Genomic DNA, 19,795 nt, shown 5'->3' with positions numbered 1-19,795 from the left:
TCCCCCAATTTTCCTTTGGAGGATCACCTCTCTCACTTTCAATCTATGGCTGGGTGAGGCTGATCTCAGACCTCAGTCCCAAAAGAGGTACATGAACTAGCCCTGGGCAATGAGAGTATTCCATCTCCTGCTCTTGCTCAGCATGTAATCCTTCAGAGAATATTTGTAATCCTCCTTCAGAGGTTGTAATATCATATCCCTGGAGACATCAGAGAAAGAAAGGACAGTCATTTATATTGGATTATGGAGACATGTGCCAGCCTAGAACCCGGAGGCAAATACTGACTCGTTATTTTCTGTGCTATGATTTAGCAATTGTCTGTCCTTGGTGATACAGATGAGCAAATCAATCACACATATCTTTCAGAGTTTCAAACTATCTACAAAGAAAAGAATCTTGATTTCAAACATTCTGCCTTTAATTAAATGAAGCATTAGATCACAATCTCAGTAATATTTGAAAGGGGGACTTCTGTGGTGGTCTACTGGTTAAGACTCCGACCGAGCTGTCAATACAGGGGACACAGGTTTGATCCCTGGTTTGGAAACTAAGATCCCACGTGCCACTCAGTGTGGCAAAAAATGAAAAAGAAATAATAGTTGAAAAATACTGTCCCCATAACCCCTTCAGATTCAGCCTAATTTTCCCCCCCAACACACACACATACACACTTATCCTAGCTTAACTTCTTATTTGCTCTTACTTCTTTCTTCCTAGGTTGGGATCTACATTCCTTGGTACTATCCGCACAAGCTGGGTCATTTATCTTTCCAAGAATTAAAGACAAAGACATGAAACTAAAGGAAGGAGGAAAAAGTAGTGGAGAAGAGTTATCTGTTTAAGAAGTTCCTGTTGAATATGTGTACCTGGAGACACAAGTCTGCTTTCTGTGGGGTCCAGTCCTCTTTGGCTGAGGCCTGGGCAGTCTGTAGTGGAAACAGTTGTGAATGACACCAGGGGTCTGGCTCCAGACCTGCACAGCTAAGGGATCCTGGGTAATCTCTCTGGGGGAAGAGATAGTTAAGGAGTTTGGGATCAAAACATACACATTGCTATATATATATTTTTTAAATTATGTATTTTTATTTCTTTTCTATTTATTTTTAATTGGAAGATAATTGCTTTACAATATTGTGTTAGTTTCCGCTGTACATCAACATGAATCAGTCATAGGTATAGCACTGCTATGTTTTAAATGGATAATGAACAAGGTCCTGCAGTATAGCACAAGGAACTCTTCTCAATGTTACGTGGCAGCCTGAATGGGCTAGAGGTCTGGGGGAGAATGGCCACACATATCTGTATGGCTGAGTCTCTTTGCTGTCCACTTGAAACTCACAACACTCTTAATCTGCTATACTCCAATATAAAATTAAAAGTTTAAAAAAATAAAATGACTAGATTGTACGCATTTATTTTCTAGTTTTGATGGTTTACAGTCTCATTCTGAGTCAGTGTTGATTTGAGGGTAAGATGACACAAAGCACAACAGTGTTCTTTAGAAATACCCCATTTGCAAAGAAGACAAACAGTATTACAGTGAAGCAAGAGTTCTGAGTTAGGAGTCAGGAAACCTGGGCTTTGCTACCTGCTGCATCATAAACTGAGTAGCTCTGGGCACGTGGTTTGGCTTCTCTGTGCTGCAGAAGGAGAGGCTTGGAGCAGGTGGTATCTAATGGCCTTTCTAACTCCGTGGCCCTATATAAGCCCATGACCTATAGTCACCAAGAAGATATCAGCCCTAACATTTCACTGTGAAGTAAATCAGAAGGGAAAGTGAATGCCCTCAGCTGGGGGAAGAGGTCTGATGGCCCCCTGAGCTTGTGGGAAGCTTCCCTGCTGTCTGTCCCCGCCTCAGTCCCAATGTCCAGATTTAAGGGTAAGGCTGGCCAGCTATGTGAGCAGGACTTTGAGTTCTGCTGAGTTCTCCCATGGCTAGAGTCCAGGGGTTGAAGACCAGGCCTTCTCAGCAACTTATCAGGACCCATTAATGGCCCAGCCCAGGTGATTACTTGACAGGGAACTTTGGTTGATCTATTAAGTGCTCCAGAAGTGCCAGTTTGGCGGGCACCCTCGTTCACGCCAGGGCCCCACAGTGCAGAGGACTGTGACCTCCAAGTCTAGCTGCAGTGAAGGTCAGTTAAGGGCAACTGTCCTTGGAGATTTTCCAGGCTGAACCACTTCAGTGAGATATCACGTGGGTGAGGTATCACCACTTCTGAAAAGAACATGGAGTAAGGAAGCCTGGTGGGGACAGAACAGGGGCCTGTGGGAAGAGGCAGAGGCAACCAGAAAATGGGAACAAGGGTGGGGGATTCCAGACTTAATGCCAGAGGAAGAGCAGGGCTTGAGTTGAATGAAATGAAAAACAGTATGAAGTCCAAGGGGACTTCCCTGGCAGTCCAGTGGTTAAGACTCTGCACTTCCAATGCATTGGGCGCAGGTTCTATCCCTAGTCAGGGAACTAAGATCCACATGCCATGGGACATGGACAAAAAAAAATAGTATGAAGCCCAAGAAATTAGTGCAGATAGATTCCAGTGCAGATAGGTCATTATGTGAATAGCAAATTAAATTGTATGAAATAACATTCCAAGTGGCCTAATTATGTATGCTACCTTTCAGTGTTTATTTCCCTTGATTTTAAAAGTAATGTAATATAAGGTGAAATATATGGAAAAGAATAACCAAGAAAAGAAAATAATTTTGCCTCCTAGTAATAACCACTACTAATATGTTGGTGTGTTTCCTTCTGGTCTTTTATTTTATGCATCTACACAATGGCACCCCACTCCAGTACTCTTGCCTGGAAAATCCCACGGACAGAGGAGCCTGGTGGGCTGCAGTCCACGGGGTTGCGAAGAGTCGGACACGACTGAGCAACTTCCCTTTCACTTTTCATTTTCATGCATTGGAGAAGGAAATGGCAACCCACTCCAGTGTTCTTGCCTGGAGAATCCCAGAGACGGGAGAGCCTGGTTGGCTGCCGTCTATGGGGTCGCACAGAGTCGGACACGACTGAAGCGACTTAGCAGCAGCAGCACACAATGTGAGGAGCTTCCCTGGTGGTTCCTGCAATGCAGGAGACTTGCTTTCAATCCCAGGGTGAACAAGAGCCCCTGGAGAAGGCAATGGCAACACACTCCAGTACTCTTGCCTGGAAAATTCCATGGACGGAGGAGCCTGGTGGGCTACAGTCCATGGGGCTGCAAAAGAGTCGGACATGACTAAGGAACTACACAACAACAACACAATATACATTTAAAAGGGATGACACTATGTAAGATTTTTTTTCTAACCTTTTTTCACTGCGCACTGTATCTTGAATATATTTTTCTTCTCAGTCAATACTGATTCTTGTCATGATTTTTAATGACTGCATGATGTTTGATCATACGGATGTACTTTTTTTTAAATTAACAATCCTTTATTGTTAGATATTTAAACCATGTTTACTTTTAACTATTATACGTATGCTTCTGTGAACCTCCTGGCACATACATCCTGTATATCTAATTATCTCTTTCAGATAAATTCCCAAAAGTGGAGTGCTAGGTCAAACTGTGGTACATATATTGACATGCTGACAAATTTCCCTGCAGAAAGATCGTACCAATTTATTCTTTACTGCCAGGGTCTGAAGCCTGATCCCCTTCGAGTTAACAGTTTTACACTTTTTGTATTAAGACATCGAATTATTTAACATTGGAATTACACAAGTTTTATCCTTTGACCCAGTAATTTCGATTCTGGGACAATGTTTAAAGGAAATAAAAAACAAATAAACAAAAAGCAAAAACCAAAACATCTAAATCACATACACATAAAGGGTTTGTGTAGATTGGTTGATTGATAAGTGAATGGCAGATTATGAGGAGCAGGGACTGTCTGAATAAACTAGTTGTTTTGGGCAATCATCATTGGCCCTGTGGGTTGGAAAGGGCAACCTTAAGCGTGTCAAAGCCTTCTCCCGATCTTTACTCACTGAGGGAGGAGGGGCAGGCAATTACTCATAGTTTCCTGGATGGTACTGCCATTGTTCCAAGGGTGGACCACAGGTTTATATCTTTCTCTCCACCCTCATTCTCCAGAACCTCCCCTTGTCTTCCTTAATGACCTCAGGCCTTCATTCACACTTCCTCCACCCTGTCTGTCAAAGGTGCCGCGATGCTGCCCCAGTATTTTTGCAGCATTATCATGAGGCAGGATGATAGTTTAAGAGCATAACCTGGTGTGTTCTTTCCCTTCCCCAAAATCCCTTTTAGTCCAAGATCACCATCCCTCCATTTTTTTTTTTTCATCCTCACCTCCCTCTGCCCCTCCACTTCTCAAGTTTCACTTGAGGACACCTAGAAAAAAAAAAAAAAGAGTCCATAACATATTGGCTCCTGGTGATCCAGTGGTTAGAACTCACTGCTTTCACTGCCGTAGGCCCAGGTTCAATCTCTGGTCTGGGAACTAAGATCCCGCAAGCTGCACAGTGTCGGGTGGGGAGCTGGCTTTTAAACTCAAGTATAAACCAAAAGATGAAGGAAGAGTCATGTCAAAACTACAGTGAAAAACAATCTTCCCCACCTCCACGTTAGAGAAAATAAGACCTATTTAGAGAGGAAAGGCAGGTGGAGAGTTTGAAGAGGAGACAGAACAGCAGGAACTGTGTATCTGACCCCACCTGAAGTTCAGTAAACCTCTTTTATTGTTTCTGAGGCAAGGTTTAGGCAGGCAACACAAGCCTTATTAGGCAAATCTCCCTCTGTTATGGTGCAGACACCATGGAGTTGAAATGACAGCTTTGGGTGTCTAGGCTTGGGACTGGAAACACATTCTCCCAGCTTCTACACCCTACTCCTGGCAGGGGTGGGTGGTGGGGACCCCTGGCTGGGTTAGGAGAAGTCACATGGACAGATAAGATGTGGTTACACATCAACAGGTTGTCAGGATACTAGGGGGACCCTTCCCAACTCCCATGGGCACACCACCACCACTGCCCCCTTTCTATGAGTGAGAAAGGGAGGGCTCACCTGTTATATTGGAATAGGAGGCCACCATGGGACAAAGCAGATGAAGATCAAGGAGAGGTTGGCCCCTCATCATTTACTCCATCGTGATATTTGCATAATTCCTTCTGAAGCAGAGAGGTGAAGAACAAGAAGAGTAGAAAGATTCTGATTATGACGGGGTTTACCTAGAAATGATTATGATTATTGATTATGTTTTTATTCTAGAAAACTGGAGTTTAAGAAAGAAATTTAGTTCAGTTATAGGAAAATAATGGAAGTTGTATTTTTCTGCACTTGAGTTCATGCAACTGTGAAATTTGAACCTCCTTTTACTTTTTACAATAGTGAAAAATTGCAAAATCTGGAGTATTTGAAAAAAGGGGAACAATTTCAGTGTTGTGCAATCATTTAATGTTTGTATTATTATACAAGTACTGTATAAATACTGTATAATAATACAAAATGTTTATGATATGTGACAAAGCAGAATATAAAAATATATGTGCTTTTTGATCACAACAATGTTTAAAGAAAAACTTAATAGCACAGGAAACTATAGTTACTAATCTCATAATAACCTATAACGGAAAATAATTTTAAAAATAATATATGTGCATATGCATAACTGAACCACCCTTGCTGTGCACCTGAAACTTTGTAAGTCAACTGTACTTTAATAAACTATGTATATTAATAAAAATAAAAATAAAAAAGAGATAAACCTCATAACATATAGTTGAAATGAAATTCAAGAAGTAAATGTACAAAAATTAAATATTAAGTGGCTGCCTTTGGATGGGAAAGCAGTTGGTAATTTTTTTTCTTCTTTCTACTTTTCCTTAATTCTCCTCCATCAGCACCTTCTTCTATCAGTGAAACTTATATATCTGAATACATATATGTGTGTATTTTTTTAAGCATGGCTTGATCTACAGCCTAGAGGCTTAAAGAGATTGGAGAAAAGAGGGGGAAGATAAAAAGGATTTTCCAGGCCTTGTTTAACTGTTCTGCTGAGTGACTGAATAGGTCATGAGTTGTCTCCTTCTTCTTGCCTGGCAAGTAAATGTTGGCTGATGTCATAGCCAGAATGAGCCAAGAAATGACAGGTCATGATGAATGCAAGTCTGTGTTCATGAGAAATACAGGAAAATTCATATAGTCTCAGCTTTATGTCAGTGGTTCTCAAAGTATGATCCACAGATTAGCAGCCTCAGCTGTGATGATTAGAAGCACAATTTCTCTGGCCCCACCCCAGACCTACTGAATCAGAGCTCAAGGATTAGGGCCCCTTAAGGTATATTCCAACAAGCCCTGCAGGTGATTCTAATACCTGCTAAAGTTTGAAAACCATTTTCTTCTTTTAAGTTTTATTTCCATTTCTTTTTTAAGTTCTAATTTTTTTGGTAAAACTTTGAATAGTTTTGGATTTACAGAAAAACTGCGAAGATAGCACAGAGTTTCTTATGCCACTCCCTTCCCACCTAACATCTCCTATTAGTAACATCTTACATTAAAATGGCACACTTGGAGAACCACTTTTCTAATGAATACTCACCAAACAGCTTGCTTTAGATTCATCACTGGGGTAGGCATCAGTCCTCTGGCCAGAAGGAACTAAGAAAGGTGCTTGTCATCACCGTCACCTCTGTTCACATTTAAAGAACATATATTGTAATGTAATGTTTTTTAATGTCTAACTGAAGGATAATTGCTTTACAATATTGTGTTGATGTCTGACAAACATCAACGTGAATCACCCATAGGTATCTACATATCCCCTCCCTCCTGGTTATTTCATTTGATCCTCAATAGAAGTCTTAAAATAGGCCAAGGAAGTTCCCTACTTTACAGACAAAAAACACTGAAACTCTGAAAGATTAAATAATTTTCCCAAGGGACTTCCCTGGCAGTCCAGTGGTTAAGACCCTGCCCTTCCACTGCAGGGGTCACAGGTTCAATCCCTGGTTGGGGAACTAAGATCCTATATTTTGAGGGGAACAATATTAAATAAATTGCCTAAGATCAGGAAAAAAAAAACAAAACAAAAACCTGGTATTTATTGAACTGTTCCAACGGGCCAAGTCTTACTGATAATATATCAAGAGTGTCTCTATACGATCCCATTTAAACCTCACATAAATTTTGTAAGTACTACTGTATCTTCATTTTTTAGTCAAAGAAACTAAGCATAGAAAAACTAAGTAATTTACTCGCGAACACACAGCTTGAAATAAAGGAACTGCATGTGATTCAAACCTGGAAAGACTGACTCTAGGGCCTGAGTCCATAACCATTAAGCTATACAGCAAGTACAATGGCTTTGAAATGTATTAACTTTGCTGGGCTGAATTGCATTTCCCAGAATTCCCTTTCTGGTATGCTTCCAGTTGTAGTAGATTTGGAGGGTGGAAGTGAAACAGCAGCCATTTTGTAGCTGACGCGTGTTGCTGGTTACCGGCTGCCTCACCTCATCAGCAAGAGGCAGGAGCCATGCGTGTAACTGCTTCACCTTCCCCTTACTCTTCCTTGAGCTTCTCTGACTCCTGGGCCAGGGGTGTGCATTTGGTTCTGTGCAAAGAGCCCTGGCTTCTGCAGAATGCCCACACCATCAACATCTGAGGCAATAAGAACCAACATGGGCTTCAGAGGTCCTAGTGGGCTCCAGCTCATGTTGTAAGTTCTAGCTTAGTCTTGCTCTTCTTCACATGACAACCATTTTCCCTTTCCAACTGCCTGCTCTGTGGACTTCAAGCTCCAGCATCAGACAGGAAGACAAAAGCCTTCCAGAAACTGCTTAACCAGCTCCCAAGATTATGTAAGTCCAAATCCCAGTAATAAATATATACAATCTCTGCTTTGCATGGCAAAGCAGGACCATAAAAATGACTATGAAAGCTGAAATCATGCATAGCAACCTTAATAGTCAGTGAGAAAAAGTATCATTGTTCTGTGATCTTGAATTAGTTTAATTAAAACATTAAAAACTCTACTGTCAGTTATAACTGTTTGTGTGTGTTAGTTGCTCAGTCAGTCAGTTCAGTCAGTTCAGTCGCTCAGTCGTGTCCCACTCTTTGCGACCCCATGAATTGCAGCAAGCCAGGCCTCCCTGTCCATCACCAGTTCCCAGAGTTTACTCAGACTCATGTCCTTTGAGTCGGTGATGCCATCCAGCCATCTCATCCTCTGTCATCCCCTTCTCTTCCTGCCCCCAATCCCTCCCAGCATCAGGGTCTTTTCCAATGAGTCTACTCTTTGCATGAGGTGGCCAAAGTACTGGAGTTTCAGCTTTAGCATCAGTCCTCAGTCATGTCCAACTGTTTGCAACCCCATAGACTGTAGCCCATCAGGCTCTTCTGTCCACAGGATTCTCCTGGCAAGAATACTAAAGTGGGTTTCCATGTCCTTCTCCAGGGAATCCTCCTGACCCAGAGATCAAACCCTGGTCTCCTGCACTGCAGGCAGATTCTTTACCATCTGAGCTACCAGGGAAGCCCATTATAACTGTTCAGGAAAATGAAAAAAAAACAAGGAAAGTTAACGTTTACTTGGTATACTAATTTAAAACACTAGAAACATTGAAAATTAAGATGTTTTATTTCTTTGTAAAAGATTATCAGTGCCTGCCTTTCATATAATTTGTGATTCAAAGCAGGCTTATTTTCTATGACTTGGCCAATTGTTATACCCCTTTCTAAGTTTGGATCAGCTTTCCACATGTTACCCTTTGAATGTTTGATGTCATGAAATAACCCTGAGACTTCCTTTAATGGGACCACCCAGCTAAGCTCCTCCTAAATTTATAACCTACAGAAACTGTGTAAGACAATAAATGTTTATTGTTCTTTAAGCTGTTAAGTTTTGGATAATTTGTAGTGCAACACTTCATGCTTTTGAACTGTGGTGTTGGAGAAGACTCATGAGAGTCCCTTGGACGGCAAGGAGATCAAACCAGTCAATCCTAAAGGAAATCAACCCTGAGTATTCATTGGAAGGACTGATGCTGAAGCTGAAGTTTCAATACTTTGGTCACCTGACTCAAAGAGCCGACTCATTGGAAAAGACGCTGATGTTGGGGAAAATTGAGGGCAGGAGGAAAAGGGGAGAGCAGAGGATGAAATGTTGGATGGCATCATCGACTCAATGGACAGGAGTTTGAGCAAGCTCCAGGAGATAGTGAAGGATAGGGAAGCCTGGCCTGCTGCAGCTCATGAAGTTGCAAAGAGTCAGACACGACTTAGCGACTGAACAATGGATAACAATTATAATAACAATCACAATTAGACTAAACACTGCAGTTAAAAGAAAAAGATTCTCAAACGGATTAACAAGGAAGCATATACTTCTCATAGTAGGCACACCTTAAATATCAGGATGCAGAAAAGATGGATATAAAATAATCCCAAAATATATACCACTCAACGACAACAACAAAAAACCCCAAATAACCCAATTAAAAAATGGGCAAAGGACTTGAGTAGGCATTTTTCTGAATAAAATATACAAATGACCAACAAGCTCATGAAAATACACTCAACATCATAACTGTTAGAGAAATGCAAATCAAGAGCACCAGGAGATACTATCTTACTATCATTATGATGGTTACTATTAAAAAACAACAATAAAAACAAAAATGCCCAGAAAGTAAGTATTGGTGAGAGTTGACTGATTTTTCAGCAAAAAGGAGGAGGGTTTCACCATGCATATGCTAACAGTAACAACAAAAAACTTGCTGAGGGTATCTTTTTTTTTAAGGTGCTACTTTATTTTATTTGTAACATTTTTTAAAAAACCATCTTGCTTTGATATTATGCTAAATATACTTTATCCCTTCTTTCCAAAGTACAGATGAACAAATATATATTCTTTAGCTTTTTCTTCAGAATATAGGGTCATAGTGATGAATATTAGATATTGTTAGCTCAGAGAAATCAAAATACATATAATTATTTGCTTCTACACTAACTAAATCTTTCCAATTTTCTGATTTCAGGCTGTCTGCAAACACCTTGGGTATTACAAATGTGTTTTCTTAATAGCAACATTTCCCATTTTGAAATGTACTCCTCTTTTTCCTATGAGTTAAGAAATGAGACTCTCAGGTACATTCGGATTGTGTGAAAACTGTGCTGTGTGGTATGTGTGTGTTAGCTGCTCAGTCGTGTCTGACTCTTTGTGACCCCCATGGACTGCATGGAGACTGCTAGGTTCCTCTGTCCATAGGAATTCTCTAGGCAAGAATACTGGAGTGGGTTGTCATGCCATCCTCCAGGGGATCTTTCCAACCCAGGGATCAATCCCAAGTATCCCGCATTGCAGGTGGACTTTTTAACCATCTGAGCCACCAGGGAAGTGTGTGTAAACTAGGAGTAAATAAACCTTGATGAAAGTAAAGATGGAAAATTTTTGTTAAGATATTAACCTATGCATGTACTTTCTCCTTCAATCAAGCAGTTAACAGCTCTTGCGCTACTAGTCTCAGGGAGCGTTTGTGACTCCTTCTGAAGAAATGATGCCATGCAGGGCCCTGTGGGACTCCTGGGCATGGAAGTCTTTTGGTCCCCCATTGCTTATAGGCAAGACTCTAGCCTCCGTGACCTTCTCTCAGTTCCAAAGGGCAGAACAGTTGCTAATCAAAGAAGGAAAAGCAATGAAACTACCTGCGGCAAGACTAAAGGACCAGAAAAGGAAGTGAAAGTCGCTCAGTTGTGTCCTACTCTTTTCAACCCCATGGACTCTACAGTCCATGAAATTTTCCAGGCCAGAATACTAGAGTGGGTAACCATTCCCTTCTCCAGGGGATTTTCCCAATCCAGGGATCAAACCCAGGTCTCCCGCATTGCAGGCAGACTCTTTAGCAGCTAAGCCACCAGGGAAACCCAAGAATACTGAAGTGGGTAGCCTATCCCTTCTCCAGAAGATCTTGCAAACCCAGGAATGAAACCAGGGTCTCCTGCATTGCAGATGGATTCTCTACCAGCTGAGCTATCAGGGAAACCCCAAGGTTCATCAAAATTAGGAGACTAGACCACCTAAGGCCCTTTGTTGTTGTTGTCATGTCTGACTGTTTGAGACCCCATGGACTGCAGCACGCCAGACTTCCCTGTCTTCGCTATCTCCCAGAGCTTGCTCAAACTCATGTCCTTTGAGTCAGTGATGCCATCCAACCATCTCATCTTCTGTCGCCCCCTCCTCCTCCTGCCCTCAATTTTTCCCAGCATCAGGGTCTTTCCTAAGGCCCTGCACACATCCTAATCTTGTCAGCAACCCCACCCTTTAAAATTTTGCAGAATAGAACTGTCACTGCACATATGCCTGCTTGACTATGTAACCTTTCCCTACTCACCAGGAAGGGGGTCACAGTTCTTGAGGCTCTAGCCTACTGTGTTCCCCCTTTGCCTGGCAAAGTCATAAAGCCACTTCTTTCCTTTTGCTCCATAACTCTGTCTCCACATTTCTATTTGGCATTGGTGCACAGAGAGCCAAGATTTTGGCAGCAGAAATAAGGATTGAGGAGAGATGAATTTCTTCTGACCAAGGTTTCTTATGACCTGGGACCCTTGAACTTGGATGGGAAAAAGATTACATTTTTTATTTTCACTAACCTGTATTTGAAAAATAGCATTTCCTTCAATTATAAGTGTAGGCAACAAATTGCCTTCATTACCAGAGAAATGAGCTATTTTCAGATCTTTTGATGATTATTGCAATATGTTGAAATATTGTTTATATTTATCACTACCTCAAAAGTATGAAATTATTATATCTGCCATTAGATACTTCATGTGTTTTTGAGAAAACCCATACGTTACTCTATCATAAGTCTTTAAAAAAAATATTTTAATCATCGTACATCAGTATTTCCCCTCAGGCTGGTGGAAGGAAAGAAGGAAAAAGCTGTGAGACTGAGAGCAGAAAGGCTGGGTCCTCGGGGAGGTTGCGGCCGCTCACTCCATCCAGGGACAGAGTCCCAGGTTGCCAGGTTGGAATGGCAACAGTTGGCAGAGCCACTTCAACCTGTGGGGATCAATGCCTGAGGACTGGTGGCCCCCACCCGCACCCCAACAAAAGTCTTCCCCAAACTGTACTTGGGCTTACCTGATAACTCAGCATTAAACAGTCTGCTTGCAACACAGGAGAGGTGGATTCGATCCCTGGATTGGGGAGATGCCCTGGAGAAGAAAATGGCAACCCATTCCAGGATTCTTGCCTGGGAAATCCCATGGACAGAGAAGCCTGACGAGTTACAGTCCATGGGGTTGCAAGAGTCAGATATGACTTAGCAACTAAACCACCACCCTCAAACTGTACATCATCTATGGAAATGGGAGACTTCCCCAAAACTGAGCTCCAGTTCTAATACAATCGAGTTTGGGAGCTGAAGTCTCTGGCAGCTACAAAGACTCCTCTAGTGACTGAAAGGCATGGCTTCAATTATAGGACTTCTGTGCACTGTAGACAGGAACAGCACAGAAAAAGTTAATACTTTTTCTAGATCTTCAGATTGGAAGATCTAGCCCAGACTTGCTGTGTATACTGTAATTTTAAACGAAAAAAGAACTCCCTTTTGTGCTATAGTCATGTATGACAGCTGAATAATTTTTTAAAAAAAAGAAGAGAAAAAACAACCTCTAGTTGGATTGCTGAGTGCCTTTGCTGAAATTCCTGAATAGGGCCTCTGTTTCAGACGGAGGCTGAAGTATGGCAGCCTGTGTGAGTCCAGAGGTTGGAGAGGTTGTGCACAATCCTGGCCTCCATGTTTGCTGCCTCATGAGTCAGGGGATCAAACTGGGACTCCAGACATCTTTGCATCAGGTCCAGTTTCCACGGCCTCCATTAGAATCCACGCTGGCAGCCTCACAGACCAACTCAGCTCTCTGTCTCACCTCTTTTTCCATTTTGAAATGGAGAATGTCTTACCTTTCTCCATTTTGAAGATAAATTCTCAGCTCATGGAGTGAAAGCAGGACCAGGCCAAAAGCTTCCTCTTCCTTTCTACCTTGTCCACAAATTTCCTCCCCCAAATAGAAGACCCATTTAGGGGTGAGGAGGAGGACTAGATCTGCCCCCTTTAGCTCTCACAGAGAGCTTGCTTTCCCCACTCTTGTTTCCTCTCCTCGGGTCTCTTTTACCCTCAATGTACCACGACCCCTGCAGGGAGTGGGGAGTACGATCTGAGGGAAAGGTAGGGGTAGTGTTCACATTTTTTTTTTTTTGGCTGCAACTCGTCTTAGTTGTGGCCTTCAGACTCTTAGTTGCAACATGTGGGATCTAGTTCCTGGACCAGAGATTGAACCCAGGCCCTCTGCACTGGGAGGGTGGAGTCTTAACCACTGGGCCACCAGGGAAGTCCCCAACTCTTTTGTTGTTCCCTACAACCTGACCTGTCCTACAGCTGAGCCTGGTGTGGGAAGGAAAGTCTCAGGCCTCAACTTGCCAAGTTGTGCAATGGACCAGCTGACAGCTGAGGCAAGCTCTTCCCGCCCCCAGATAGTGTCAGTAGTTTGAAAAGCAACATCTTCTAAGGTTGAACACCTGGACCTTGGGTGGAGCTGGGGCAGGGCTAGGCAACTGGCTTTAGGTCCCTCCTGCCTCACCTCTGTGTCTCAGCAAGGATCAGGGAGGCAAGGTAATGGAGAGGTGCAAGGCCTGGGTTCTAGGTACCTGCCGATCAAATGTCCCCAGTCCATCCAGGTCTCCTCCTTCAGCTTAGTTTTTTCATCGAAGACAAGTGGGTGAAACTAGATGGACTTTAACATCCTTTCCATCTTTTAATGGTTCTCACACATTATCAGCATCCCCAAAGACAAGCCTCTCTTGGACTTCCCTAGTCCGACAGCTGAGACTCTGAGCTCCCAGTGCAGGGGGGCATGGGTTTGATCCCAGGGAAGGGAATTAGATCCCACATGCTGCAAGGAAGAATTCCCATGCTATGACTGAAAGATCCTTTGTGTTGCAATTAAGGCCTGCTGCTGTTGCTAAGTTGCTTCAGTCGTGTCTGACTCTATACGACCCTATGGACCGTAGCCCGCCAGGCTTGTCTTTCCCTGAGATTCTCCAGGCAAGAATCCTGGTATGGATTGTCACGCCCTCCTCCAGGGGATCATCCCTACCCAGAGACCGAACCTGTATCTCCTATGTCTCCTGCATGGGAAGGCAGGTTCTTTACCACTAGCGCCACCTGGGAAGCCCCAAAACTAAGACCTAGTGCAGTCAACTAAGGAATTTTTAAAAAAAAAGAAGAAGAAAATCTTTGAGGACTTCCCTCATGGTCCAGTGGTTAAAATTTCACACTTCCCACACAGGGGGCAAGGTTCAATCCCTAGTCAGGGAACTAAGATGCCACATGCTGTGCAGCGAAACCAACAACAACAACTGTATCTTACAGGCAAACCAATAGGATCTGTGAAGATAAGAGGCCTACCCCAGGCCACACAGTCAGGTAGGAGGAAGATGGGACATTGAAACCCACCTAACCCATTCAACTGCTTTGTTCAAGGCAAAACTTTGTCTCAGGAGCTCTGCCCTCTTCTGACGGATGAGTGGTCTTGAATTAGGAAACATGGCAAGAGGAGAACAATCAAGGCCTTGGAGAGCTCCAGATGTGCTGAGCTCACAAGCAGGGAAGAAAGGAAGAGAGAAAGCGCCTCATCAGGGATGCAAAAGGAAGCCTGGAGAAGCAGACAGATGTGAAACCGGCAGATTCAACGGAGTGACTGCTAGGGATGCATTCAGATAAGAAAAGTAGGTGGTAGGCTGGCTTGCTTGTTTAGGAGAACAATGTCCCAAGTGTCCCAAGTCCTGCTGTTAGCAGAGAAAAAAATGCCCTATTAGCTAAGCATGGAGTTAGCCTGACCAAGCCTAAAAAAAAAAAGCCATTACTTAGTGATAGACACAGTCTATGAGAAACAGACTGGGAAGGGGCAGAACAGGGGCTTGCCCTGCTCCGAATGCTGAGATGGAAGTCGGTTTGAGCTACGTTCCTGTGTGGTCTCTTTAGGCCTGAGATCTTGCTTTCTGGTCTACAGTGCCTGTCGGAGGAGAGATGGGGGGGGATCCAAGAATTAAATAACCTTAAGAGAACACAGTAGCGGCTAGAGGATTTCATCTTTCTCTCTCTTCATTTTAAAAATTTAAAGATGTTTAATATAGCCAAAAGAATATATATTATAGAGTTATATATGCTAAGTCGCTTCAGTTGTGTTTGACTCTTTACAACGCTATGGACTGTAGCCCGTCAGGCTCCTCTCTCCATGGGATTCTCCTGGCAAGAGCACTGGCATAAGTTGCTATGCCCTCCTCCAGGGGTTCTTCCCGACCCAGGGATCGAACCAATGTCTCTTATGTTTCCTGTATTGGCGGGCAGGTTCTTTACCACTAGTGCCGCCTGGGAAGCCCATATAGAGTCATATGCATAATAATAAAACAAACACCTGTGAACTCGCCATCCAACTTAAGAGCTAGAATACACCACCGTTATTCAAAGCTCTCATCCCCTACCTTGCCCAGAGGTGACCACTAATCTGAATTTATCCTGTGATCTTTTTACTTATTTACTTTAGGCTGCACTGGGTCTCCACGGCTGCACACGGGCTTGCTCTAGTTGCGGTGACTTTTCTTGGAGGAACACAGGCTCTAGGTCACGGGCTTCAGTAGTCGTGGGACAAGGGCTTAGTTGCCCTTTGGCAAGTGGTATCTTCTCGGCCTAGAGATCAAACCCGTTTCCTCTGCATCAGCAGGCAGGTTCTTAACCACTGGAGCCTCAGAGAAGCCCATCCCACAGTCTTTTGCTTTCCTTTATATTTACCCACACGTAAATCCCCAATGAATTGCGTAGTTTTGCTTATTTTTTAATTTAACAAGAATGCCTTTTTTTCCTGATGACTGTTTTCATTTATTATGTTTCCAAGACTCATCCACGCTGATGTGTGTACAGTTCACTCGTCTGAAATATGCATAGTGTTCCACTGTGTGACTATGCCACAATTAATACGTCCATTCTTTTGTCCAAGGACATTTGGATTCTTTCAAGTGTTTTTTTTCTTTGCTCTTTTGGAAATTCTGCCGAGAACATCCTGGATATTTATGTTTCCTGGAGTTTAAGCACATGACTTTTTATGGAATATATACCCTGAAGTGGAGTTATTGGGTCAAATTGTTTTTCTGAGTGGTTAGACCCATTTATGTTTCACTCATTAGAGTTCCTGTTGCATTCCATCCCCTCACTGAGGTGCGGAGGTGTCCTCCCACTTTCCAGCAGCATCCCTAACCTCGGTTATCTCTGCTGGTGTCCATGGGGGCACTCCCATCTTTCCCAGCCTGACCCCATGATGTTTTTAAAGCCCCAGTGAACGTGTGAGATGTTTCTGTGTATCCCTATGCTCCTAGCTGAGCACAAGAGAGGAAACGACAGGTTAGAGATAGACTGGGTCTACGTGACCATCAGAATTCCTGGACCTACGTGACCATCAGAATTCCTGGATCATTTTGGAGAATGAAGGCCACTGGATAGATTTGTTAGTTCTGTCCTAACACAAAGCACATTGGAGCCCTGGGGTGACTGAAGAAGGCTGGTTAATTTCCGTCCCTATCTGCCCCCCAACAGCCTCCCCTGTTTCTCAAGTGAACACTATTTACCTACCTCCTTCCTCTTCTACTGTCAGTATTTCTCCAGGTGTGGTCTACCAGCCAGCTACATGCGAATCAGCTGGGATGCTTGTTAAAAATGCAGATTCTCAGAATCTAAAAGAGAGTGGGTATGTGTATAGGTACAATTGATTCGCTTTGCTATATACCTGAAACTATCACAACATTGTAGATCAACTGTGATTTGTAACATTGGGGTATTTTATACCCCAATAAAAGTTAAAAAATACAAAAAATGTTATTAAAAAAAGCAGATTCTCAGAGCCCTCCTCCTACTGAAGCAGATCCTCTGGGGTTCAGCTCAGGAACCTGCTCTGTAACAAGTTCCCCAGGTGATCTATGTGCACAGTGAGGTTTGAGAGCTGCTGCTGTAAGCACTGCCATCAGGGAGGTCAAGCCAAGGTCATCTGTAGGCAAGTTCAGACACTCTCTCAATACCTCCTCCAGAAAGAATGAGTTGAGGGACTTCCCTGGTGGTTCAGTGACTAAGACACCACACTCCCAATGCAGGGAACCCGGGTTCCACTCCTGGTCAGGGAACTCCCATCCCACATGCCACAACTAAGACCACGTGGAACCAAATAAATGACTAAATAAACGCCGTGCTGTGCTAAGTCGCTTCAGTAGTGTGTCTTTGTGACTCCCATGGACTGTAGCCCACCAGGCTCCTCTGTCCATGTGATTCTCCAGGCAAGAATACTGGAGAATTGGGTTGCCATGCCCTCCTCCAGGAGATCTTCCCAAACCAGGGATGGAACCCCTGTCTCTTATGTCTCCTGCATTGGCAGGTGGGTTCTTTACCACTAGTGCCACCTGGGAAGTCCCAACTAAATAAATATGTAATATTTTTAAAAACAAAGAGTTAAATCCCATCTACTCATGACCCTTCTACTTCCCACTGTACCCCAGGGCAGCAGGGATAAGAACACTTAAATTGTAGCATCTGTGTGGACCAGATGTGGATCCCACCCCTGTTCACAGTAAAGACAAACTACAAACGGGTGCCTGTTGGTAGAGACCCAGTCAGTTTCATTACAGTACATTTTCCAGAAGAATGCTATGCAATTATTAAGAGACTTTATGTCTTTATCATTGCATCTCGACTTTAATGGAACTGAAAATAGATATTCAGACAAAATCTTGTGCAGGAATAGTTCAGTACTACTCACAATAGCCAAAACACAGAAACAACCCAGATGTCCAACTGATGAATGGGTTAGTAAAATGTGATATATCCATATAGTGGAATATTATTATTCAGTCATAAGAAGGAATGAAGTATTGATACCTGCTGCAACATGGATAAATGTTGAAAACATTACCCTAAAAGAAAGATACTGGACACAAAAGGTCACATATTGTATGATTCCATTTATATGAAATTTCCAGAATAGGCAAATCCATCGAGATGGAAAGTATATTACTGGTTGCCTGGGGCTAGGGGCAGAGGGAGGTGAGGTGTGACTGCTTAAGGGTTATGAGGTTTCTCTTGGGGGTGATGAAAATGTTCTGGTAATGGATGTACAATATTGTGAATATCATAAAAACTGAATTGCAGACTTTAAAATGGTCAAATAGCTTTATGTAAATTTGGTCTCAATAAGGACACGTTCAATTGTAACATCCAATTCAAACTGCCTTAAACAATTAAAAAAAGATGTGTTTTGAGTTGAAGGTACTTAAAAACAAAAACTACCCAATGTGCACAATTTACTTCCATTCCTCAAGGGCCGCAAACCCACTTTGCTCCAAGACCCTTGCTCAGAAGCTCTGGAGAGGCGCTGTGGGGACAGCACACAGTGGAGGTAAATAGATGCCTGAGAGCCAGATAGTCCGGGGTTCCAGCTCTGGCCCCATCACTAACTTACTGCTGCAACTTCTGCAGAATTTCTAGTCTTCCTCCTCTCTAAAATGGGGCAATCACAGTCCCCATCTCATTCGGTGCTTGTGAAGAAGAGAGAACGTCTTTGAAGCCCCAGACACAGCGCCTGGCAGTGATAAACACTTAGATCAGCTGTTTAATATTAGCAGAGGACAACGTCTTGAACGCGGACTAATGGGAACTGCCCTCCAGCTCCCAGACTGAGCAGTTTAATTAAGCCTAATGAAGCAGGGCAGGTAGGAGAGGATTTCAGAGAAAAGCAACAGTAGCTCATCTTTTCTGGGCGCTGTCTCAGCGGCAGGTTCCCAGGCCCTTCCTCGAGTGAGTTCCGTCTCGCTACCCACCCGCCCCCGGCAGAGATGCGCTGGGGACCAAAGACGCGGGCGGCCGCAGCCCCGTCCCAGCGGCGAGGAGCGGGCAGCCTTGGGGCGGAGAAATGCGGGCAGTGGTCTGCGGCCTTGCTGGCCTTCTGGTCCCGGGCGGGGCGGCGAGGGTGGGCGAAGGCCGGGGAGAACCCGAGGCCTTCGCCCGACGCAGCGCGGTGCGGCCTGCGGGGAAAACCGAGCTTAACGGCCTGGAGGAACTTGAGGACGCGGCTGAGGCGGAAGGGAACTGGGAGAGGCCAAGGCGCGGGGCGAAGGGTGCCGGGCCCTGGGGGTGGGCGGGCGGGGACAAGGAGCCAGAGGAAGCGGGGATCTGAAGGAACCCGGGGGGTGGGGGTGGATTAGAGGGTTAAGCGAACCAAAGGGGAGTTGGCATCCGCCGGCCCCGCCTTCACGAAACGCCCTTGACCGAGCTCTGCGCCCTTCCCTTAAAGCCCACGCTTTGGGCTCCGCGCGAACCCTCCCTGTTCACAAGGCTCTGATTACTCACTTGTCTCTTCCACTGGTCTGCGATTGTTTTCGAAGTTGTTTTTATTTCGTTTTAAACAGTGCACACAGGATCAAAACTGTGTCCCTCTTTTGCACTTCAGCAGAGACCTCGGGGCTCCTTGAGAGCAGGCCTGGTCTATTTTCACATCTGCAGTGCCTGGCACAGGGTAACCTCTCCGCAGTTGGTGGTTGAGTACATAATGAATGGTTGCCTGATTGAACTGCCTTTGCTGGGAGGCATATTGCACCCTTGGGACTCTAGAAGCAGAGGTGGAGGGACTATGGGAGCGACCCTGGCTCAGAAGTACTAAGAGCTACTACACTCCCTTAGGTGTGTGTTGTTGTTGCTCAGTGGCAAAGTCGTGTCTGGCTCTTTGTGACCCCATGGCCTGCA

General features: G+C 44.0%; 1 long non-coding RNA gene across 1 annotated transcript; it reads right to left on the bottom strand.

The window, feature by feature from the left end:
• Positions 1-2,738: 2,738 nt before the first annotated feature.
• On the bottom strand, positions 2,739-19,560 carry LOC138447362 (uncharacterized). The gene is made up of 5 exons (XR_011259807.1): positions 19,403-19,560; positions 16,643-16,743; positions 6,557-6,646; positions 5,023-5,126; positions 2,739-4,350 (listed from the first exon to the last, which is right to left on the bottom strand). It is a non-coding gene; the product is annotated as an uncharacterized lncRNA (long non-coding RNA).
• Between the last annotated feature and the right edge of the window lie 235 nt (positions 19,561-19,795).

Source organism: Ovis canadensis, chromosome 11 (genome assembly GCF_042477335.2).
Source record: "Ovis canadensis isolate MfBH-ARS-UI-01 breed Bighorn chromosome 11, ARS-UI_OviCan_v2, whole genome shotgun sequence".
In the NCBI taxonomy this organism is placed as follows: domain Eukaryota; kingdom Metazoa; phylum Chordata; class Mammalia; order Artiodactyla; family Bovidae; genus Ovis; species Ovis canadensis.
The sequence above is the reverse complement of the archived record's forward strand: the minus strand, read 5'-3'. Positions and strand labels throughout refer to the sequence as shown.